This window comes from Calliphora vicina, chromosome 4, assembly GCF_958450345.1.
Source record: "Calliphora vicina chromosome 4, idCalVici1.1, whole genome shotgun sequence".
NCBI lineage: Eukaryota > Metazoa > Arthropoda > Insecta > Diptera > Calliphoridae > Calliphora > Calliphora vicina.
The window spans coordinates 83,996,550-84,005,698 of record NC_088783.1 but is presented as its reverse complement, the minus strand read 5'-3'; the positions used below and the strand labels follow the sequence as shown (position 1 = coordinate 84,005,698).

Sequence of the window (9,149 nt, the reverse complement as noted above, 5' to 3'; positions counted from 1 at the left end):
TTTCCTGGTCTGGACGATATTTGTATTCCGTGTCACCCCCTCTGAACCGTACAAACCATATTTCGCATGTTGAAACCGATCGAACGCATTCACCATAATCTTTGGTGAACAATCGATGTGCTTCGAAATCTTAACATTATTGAAAGATCAGACAAATAGTCAGTAACATCCACCAGAATTATTATACCCAAAAGAACATATGTTTTCGTAGACCAGTTTCATGCTATATTTCGAAAACGCGATCTGACTGGAAAAATAACAAGTATAACATATCAATGAAGGTTCATCAACTCGTCAAAGTTATTATTATCGTAACGATTCCATAAACAGTATAATCTCGAACAAAAATCATTTGTCAAATTATGTATTTTTAAAATTACACTACTTATTATTGGTTCAACTTTAAAGTCTGTGCAATACTTGGCTAAAACACGATATAACCTCTCAACCAGAAGGACACTTTTGCAAGTCTGTAGTGATTGAAAAGGGGACAGTTACTTTTACCAACCCACCAAATCTTCAAAGAGAATCTAAACCAACAATGTAAATTTATCTTATCTTTTCGATTTGTTCATAAAAGAAATTTAATTATAATTTAGATGACATGTGTAGTAGTAATAGTAAATAAAGCGGCTCAGTAATTTTATCATAAAATGATGATGATTTTAATTCCAATGTCGAGTACGAGTATTAACCACCATAACTACGTAACACACACAAATACATGAATACAAAGATGTTAGTTCAAATGTGACTTACATACGGATCCATACCCATACACAAAAGTGAAAGTAAAGGAAACAGCAAAAATATGAAAAGCGGAAATTATCGACTTTTATTTACGTTACATACAAAATTCATAAATAATCATTCATTCCATTCACATTCATACACATTCAGCCATATACCGGGGCGTTCTAGGCCTTTAAACAATTTGTAAATGTTAGTGTGAGGCCTTTTTGTGTAGTTCTACTTACTGTGATGCATACGAGGAGAGGCTGAAAAGTATTTAGATTTTATATCTTTATATATATAATTCTTCTGTACGTGTGTTAGTAACTGAACTCCTCCTGTTGTGTGTGTTTGAGTGGGTCCCTGGATGGTTTAGATTCACAATTGACTTATATAGGCACAATGGGCATGGTACCTCCCATACAAAATAAAAATTTATTATTGCATATCTGGAGTACTATTATGGCTATGGCAGAACAACGTTTGCCGGGACAGCTAGTAGAATATAAATTTTGTTTTGGATAAATAATTTTTCGTTTTCTTGTTTTTTTAAAACTACTGCTACCTTCAAAATATAAAACTCTTAACAGAGCAGTAGTAATAAAACATGAATTGTAAATGAAGTAGTAGCATAAAAATACAATTCATTGCTATTGCTCTATATCGAGTTTTAATTTTTATTATTTAGAAATAAGGTAGCAGTTAAGTAGCAGTTGATGCAGCAGTTAAGGTAGCAATAAAAGTAGTCAAAAAAGAAAATCTTCAGTAATAACACCAAAATTGACAGAATTAAACACTGTATGTTGTTTTTGTTTTGAGAGTGTTTGAAAGAATTATTCGTTTTTATTCGTCTCAGTTGTTCGTGTTGCTAACAGAAAGATGGTGTTGTCTGTGTGTATAACAAAAAAGCCGAACTTTTGTTTACAACACGACCAACTTACACAAATATACATTTTTGGCTGAAGATTTTTATTTTTGACTTATTTTATTGCTACCTCAACTGCTACTTAGCTGCTACTTCAACTGCTACTTCTACTTCTACCTCAACTGCTACTTCTATTACTCCTAATTTTAAAAGTAACAGAATTAATAAAAAAAACTAATGACTCTGCTACATCAAAACTTTTTCTTTTTTAAGGTAGCAATAGAAAATAAATTACTCTGCTATTTTTAAATTTTTCTTTTATTGGTACTACTACAACTACTGCTACCAAAATGTGTAGGTAGCAGTAGTAGTAGTAATTGATTGACTCCGAGTTTTTATTAATTTTTTAACTAGACTACTTGTGTTTTTTCGTTGCTACTGCTACTTGTAGTCTAGTTTTTTAAACACTGCTTATTTTAGATTTTGAAAGAACTTTTGAAATTGTCCTCGTATTTCATCTCATGCTTATTTAATAGATTAATGGTTGATAGACAGGCAGATACAGATACTTAGAGAATGTGAGTTGAAGATGAAATAAACTGATGTAATATAAGCATTTGTATGTATGAATGCATGAGCGTAAATGTTTATGTATATTTGTGTAAGTTAAAAAAATATGAACACAGTTCCTTCCTTCCGTTTTTTTTTTTGTTCATCTTTTGACAAAGATGTGTTGTTGAGTGTATAGAGCGGTGAGGGGATGTTTGTAAAGATTATATTGTTTGTATTTATGGTACTAAAAACTTATGTTTGTTTAGTGAGAACACAACTCAACAACGCAACACAATTCATAGTCGTATCATCATAATTTAAGGGTTGGCATTTTGTGAGTATTATTATAAGTTTTTTACTTCTTAGGTTTTTTGGTTGGTCACGTTTTGCTTAATTTGAAAATCTCATATAAAAAATAAACTCGTGTCAAAGTTTAACACTTGTAACACAAATTGATGTAACATTAAGTATGTACCTACACACAGCAACAACTTTAATAAAGCTAAAAAAGGGTATACATATGCATGTAAGTCAGTATGTATACGAATTAGTAAGTGGTAGGGGTTTTATAGTTAATACTTAAGTTAAATTAAACTTAACACTCTTTACGTGCAGTTCGAAAACATAGAGCTCAAGTGTATCATCATTGACAAAAAAAAAAAAGACAAGAACAAAAGGACGAAAGAACGAGTATATCTACAACAATATTGAATAAATTATGAGCGTAACTACAACAATTGTAATGGGAAATGGGTCAGGTGTAGAAAGAATATGACAGACCGGCTGACATTGTTGTTTTCTCTTACAATAGACTTCAATCTATCATCGGTGGTAATTTGTGTTGTCAGAAAAAATTAGCTGTGTTATTGATACTAAATTTTTTGCAGCTAAATCATTACGGACTGATGTAAAATATTTCGATTTTTGCATCTTTTTTTAGGAAAATCAGAAAGGTACCACTTTGTCTGTGCGATTTTTACCTAGCTAGTAGTAACAAAACAGATCTCCTGCTGCAAGCAATCGATATCCACTGCAAGTCCGGGGATTGCTGAAATGTAACTTACCTTAAAGGCATACCAAATACTAGACATACTAATTTCTTACTTTGGAAGTTCATCAAGAAAAGCATAGTTATTAAGAATAAGGATTTTTGCATTACCTGCCTTTCACCGGGCCTCCTCCTCTGAGGTGTACCGGATTCGCATAGTAAATATATCTTGTATTGCAAGGCAAAAAGGTTTTCTGAAATAATATATTTGCAATTAAAAGGATCTACTACAGAAGAGAAAACCTTTAGCGTTTTTGTAACTATTAATAAATGTATTGCTTAATAAATGAAATTACTCCAAATAATTAGCAGTTTTATAGAAATAAATAGGTTAGTCCCAAAAAATGTGAAATAACTCCAGCTCAAGGGAAATAGTTCCCATTTCAGGATCATTTATTAAAGCTTATAAAAACGGTAAAGATTTTATCCTCTGGGGTAAATAATAAGGGCTGCACTTCGTAAGGATTTATTGCAGTGCAAGCCTTCTCCCGGGCGGAAAGTTTTTCTCTTCAGCTGTGCACCAAAAACCGTAAATACCAAAGAATTTGTCTGAGCGAAGTTTTAGACCCCCAACAAAAAATTGCTAGGGAGTTGTTTCATTTCAAAAAATTATGAAATAAGTTCCAACTCATTTTGAGTTACTTCATAATGAAACAAGTCCCAATTGGTATGGAAAATTCTATGTTGGTTATTTCATGTTTTCCTAGGGGGTTATTTCATTTGGGACTGTAATTCATTTTAGGTTTTGGGATTTAGTTCGTACCGCCATATTAATGTCATTTGCGTTTTATTTTTGAAGTACAGAATATGAGTTACTTAATGTATTTCAGCAAAATCCCTCACGAATTAGTTCCCACGACAATTGGACATTTGTTCCGGAAGGTACCGTGAAATAGCTCCCAAATGAAATAACTATCAAAAATTAAATAATTTCCAAACTTAAAAAATTAAATAACTACCAAAGGGTAAAATGAAATTACTCCCAATAATTGGCGGTTTCATAATTTTAAAAATATTTGTCCCAAAAAAGCGAAATAACTCCCAATGAAATAAATCCCAATAGAAATGAAATAATTCCGAATCCGAAGCAATTTATTTATGTAATCTAAAAACAGGAACTCCAAAGTGAAATTATTCTTCGCTTACCAAACATTTTTTGCATTGCGGACCTATGGCGCACATTGGTTGAAGTTCATACAACGAGCGGCTAAAAATAGAAGCAGTTGTCCAAGGACAATGAAACTTGGCACATAGGCATTTTTTGCTTGAATCAAGAAAAATTTGAAAAATCAAAATGATCCGCCCACTTTTACGCCCACCTCCCATACAAAGTGAAAATTAAATTTTGACCTACGGCATTGATTTTTGGCACATAGCATTTTTAAACACTCAGAATCATTTGTGTGAAATTTGCAATGCATCAACTCAATTTTCTCAAAAAATAAATATTATAATTGTAGAATGGGCTCCTGAAAATATATACCTGATCCGCCCACTTTTACGCCCACCTCCCATAGAAAAAACATGAATAAGTAATTTAAGCATAGTCTTTTAATAATTTTTTAACATCATTATCGTACTCCAATTTTTTGATTTTCAGCTTTGAGCGAAATCTATTTATGAATGGGTCTGAAGACAATAAAAGATTATGCATTACATCTTCATTAGTGGCTACACGTCCAATTCTTCGCGAATGGTGTAATCTATAGGCTCTATAGTCTTTATTCCTCGCTTCCTGAGCTTCCTCGGATAGCATACCTGATACAAATAATCAATTAAAATGTAAAAAATTCAAATGAAATCATTGAATAAGGGATTTTAGATACAGACATACCTATTGGCAGAATAACTTCTGCTATAATTTTGCTACCATGCACCAGAATCTTATGCACAGTTACTTGGCAGTACCCATGCAATATATATGAAATTTGTTAGTGTCTATCGCTGCATTACAATTTATTGTTGCCAAAATAATTTTAAAACTATGTATTAATTCTTCTTTTATACCAATTACGTCTGCAGTTTTGGCTGGATTTTCGAAAAACCTTCTTGCCGTATTGCCATCGTTTGATGTGCCCATACCTTGCTTCACTGCGTCCACATTTATGCCCAGCGTCAACTTTAATCTCTTCTGAATTTGAGCTTTATTTGCCGCCATTTCAATTTTTGTGCAACTATCTGTTCTCCATTTTTTGAAACTTAGACGGTAAGAAATGTGCAAAATGCACTCCATAAATTTGATTCTCGCATGCAATTATATTATTTGTCACTCATTACTCTCATTGTTTTATTATTATTGTTTACATATATACAATTGATGCTCAATGATTTTTTATTTATCTTTGTCTCATTCTTTTACTTTCGTAATAACTCATGTTATCACTCAACTCTCATTTACTTCTTAAAATACCGTTAATCGTGTATTATTTTATTGATTTATTTTGAAGCTTATCGACTGGCTAGGGTTTACTTAATAATTTAAGTATAAAAAATAATAAAATAACAAAACACCCAGGAAAGGAGATACATTTCTCCTTCCTACAACTAAAGAATTATGGCAACAACAACATGCATGAACGAAAATGCATGTTTTGTTACTTTATCACTATATCACTTTATAGTTTTTACTGTTTTTTTTGGAAAGGAGCAGGTAGGAGCAGCTGAATTTTTTTTTAACTTTTAGCTGAGACTTCAAGCTGTAATTTGACATCTTTCGTTAAACAGCGCTCCACAGCGCTAAAAAGATGCAGTCCACTGAAGTTGATGAACATTGAAATTTTGATGTTGTTTATATTTTGTTCTACGAAATTTTTTATATGGCACTTTTTCAAACTTTTTTTAATGCAAATCTCATCTATGGAAATTGTCATTTACGAAAATATACAACAAAGTAAAATTATAAGTTTACTGTGATTGTACCAAATGATTGAATATACAGTAAATTTGCATGCCATTTTAAACAAGCGAACATATATGAACTTCGATCGTACCTGTCCAAACAAATAATAAATATATCAGCCTAATATTACGGAATCATAATATTCTGATATCTGACAACAAATTACCAAAAAAATTATCCAAATCGGCGAACATGAAAAAAATGAATTTCGGCCAATCTTCAACCATTGTGTGGCGTAGCGCAATGTTTTCCTCCTCTGGGATGTGTCAAAAACTGGCTTCACTGAGAAAATTTGTTTTGCATTGCCGGACTTCGGCCGGGCGCAAAGGTTTTCTCCTCTGGTGTGTTTCAAAATCTGATTTTGAAAGAAAAATCTGAAAGATTTCTTTTATTGCAGAAAGGTTTTATAATATTTCGTTCCGGAAGGACCGGAGTCTCATTGGGTTTGTAAACTCTACAGCTATGTCAACCGGAAGCTCTTTACCCAGGGAAGATCTTTCAAATCAAAACAACCAAACACTTAGTTAACTTTGTAAAAAATAATGATCAAAACATTATCCCAGTTCAACAATTTGGTTTTTTGAGCATTATAAAAAGACATTATTAAAGAAAATCATATTTGTAACCACAACACTTTTCATTTTATTGAATTTTTTGTCACTCCTGTAAAATTTTAAAAAAGTGTGATAGGCACTTTTGCATTTTGGGTGGCGATATGTACGTATATGCTAATCTAAAGATGAAGGTGGACCTTATTTTTTTATTTTCGATTTTTCAAAAACGAATGGCAGTTTTTTGTGATGTTAAGATAAACAAAAATTTTACAAAAGTTTGAGCTCGATCGGTTAAAAATTGGCGTGCCGTACGAGGATTAAAGTTCGTGAGAACATTTAAAAGGGGAAACATGCTATTTTTAAGTTTTTGTAAAAATGTGGCCATTAAATAATTACTTTTGCAATTTAATATAAAAGAATCGAAATATGTACGTAATTGTCATGGTAATGAGATATAAAATACAAAAATTGATTAAAAAATGATAAAGTTATTAAAACTTCCCCAGGCCATTAACGTGTCTCAGGCCAACAGAAAAAGAAATGTAGGAACAAAATTATCATATTTTGAGATATATTTAAATAAAAGCTTATTTTTTGCTTATTTAATAAAATGATGATTTTGTTTAATAAAGTGGTTATTTTTAAAAATATAAAGCTAAAAATTTGTGAAGACTTGTATCTTAATGCGCTGTACCAATTTCCAATAAAAACTCAATTTTGAAAGCAAAGATTACCCATAAAAAGTTTGTAATCATTGCTCAATAGAGCTAGTCGTTGATCGAAGTTGCACACTTTCGGCACAAACTTGTCTATAGCACTAGCGGAGTGTGCCTTAAAAAAAGTTGTTCGACAAATGCACAGTTTGGATAACACCACAGTCACTTTTGAAGTCATCGTTTATGATTTTTTGCAAAACTTTGCCGTCAGAGTGCTCTGGTTAGATAAATATATTAATTTGAAAATATTCTAAAAATCATTTTTTTAAGAGACTTTCACACATTCAATAAAAAAAGCACAGAGTGTTTATTGTTCATCGAATTTAATATTACTTTGATATTTCGGTTTCTTGGTCAGAAAATTTAGTTAAAAATATTCGATTTCAAAAAAAAATTATCGAAACAAAAATTTTTATCATAGTTATTTTTAATATCAACCGTCACGGTGGTTAGTAAACTAACCACTTCACTCCACAATAAACCTTGGAATAGGGTGGTTTTTTCATGTTTTGATTAATTTTTTTCTTACTTTTTATTATAAACTAACCTTGATTAAAGTACAAATGCAATTGTTATGATTTTAAACTTATACACAAAAAAGCGTGGCTGAAAGAGTAAAGCGACACATTTTGATCCGCGGAGGTATGATACTGACATATAAAGAAGTTTTGAAGAGTTTATCAAACTTTATGGAGATTATATTTAAGAATTAAAACAATTTCGTAGCCAAAAAACTATTTAAGGACCAAAAATGCTATATAAGACACAAATTTGTATTTGTACTATAACTTTCATTCCACAACAGTTTTTCTTGCTAGTGTGTCGTTTAAGTACACTTACGCCACATTTGTATTTCTCCACTTTGAATTTTTCTATTGCTTTGTGGTTTAAATCCCTAATCGTGTTTGCATGGAATGAATGACTGGTATATTTACTTAAGCGTATAGAAATCTTTGAAAGTGTAAGTGGAATACGTGTAGTTAACAAAAGATTGTGCCACCTTCCCCACTATTATTAACATCATGTACAATTTCTTATTCTAACCACAACACAAATATACCGCACACAAACTTATTAGCCAGATTTTTCCTTTCTTTTTATTTGCACCCACTCTTAATCTCCCAGTAATTGTATCTGTGTAAGGCTTTCATTTGTAAATATATGTGTGAAGTGAAGTTTTTCATAGAATTCCCAACCCAACCGTTTTGGAAGACTGTCCCGAATTAGTAATTTTATTTATCATTTAGGGTGACAAGTAGAAACATAAATATCTTCATGACTAATTATTTTAAAATTTGTGTGTCCCTACATAGATTACTAATATACTGTATACTAGCTGGTCCGAAGTAATTAACGCATTGGATTCACACATCGATTACATAGAGTCAGTTACATTACTAGTTACTTCCTGGTTAACTATTTATTCGAACATGTACGGGTGCTAATCCAAAACAAATTGATCTCAAATAGTCACCCTAGACAATCCTATAACCGATTTCTTGTAAACAAGCCTTCGTCCGACTAATCTCCAATAGATTACTTCTGGTGAATAAAATAACTGCTTTCATAAGTGCACAAAATAAATGTTTAAAGTGACTACACTCCAGATTACTTAGAGACACTAAAGTGACAGTCGACTTAACGTTAGATTACCTGGGATGTATAAAGTAACCAACTGCACTACAAAGAGCACATACATGTCAAATGACCCAACATATGTTTATAAATTGGAGTCAGAAAGTGAACAGACTGTCTCTAAGAGATACATTGACTAGTTTTAAAA

At 31.7% G+C, this 9,149-nt stretch overlaps 1 pseudogene; it reads right to left on the bottom strand.

Moving 5' to 3' along the window:
• Positions 1 to 4,734: 4,734 nt before the first annotated feature.
• LOC135956773 (uncharacterized) lies at positions 4,735 to 5,360 on the bottom strand (annotated as a pseudogene).
• Between the last annotated feature and the right edge of the window lie 3,789 nt (positions 5,361 to 9,149).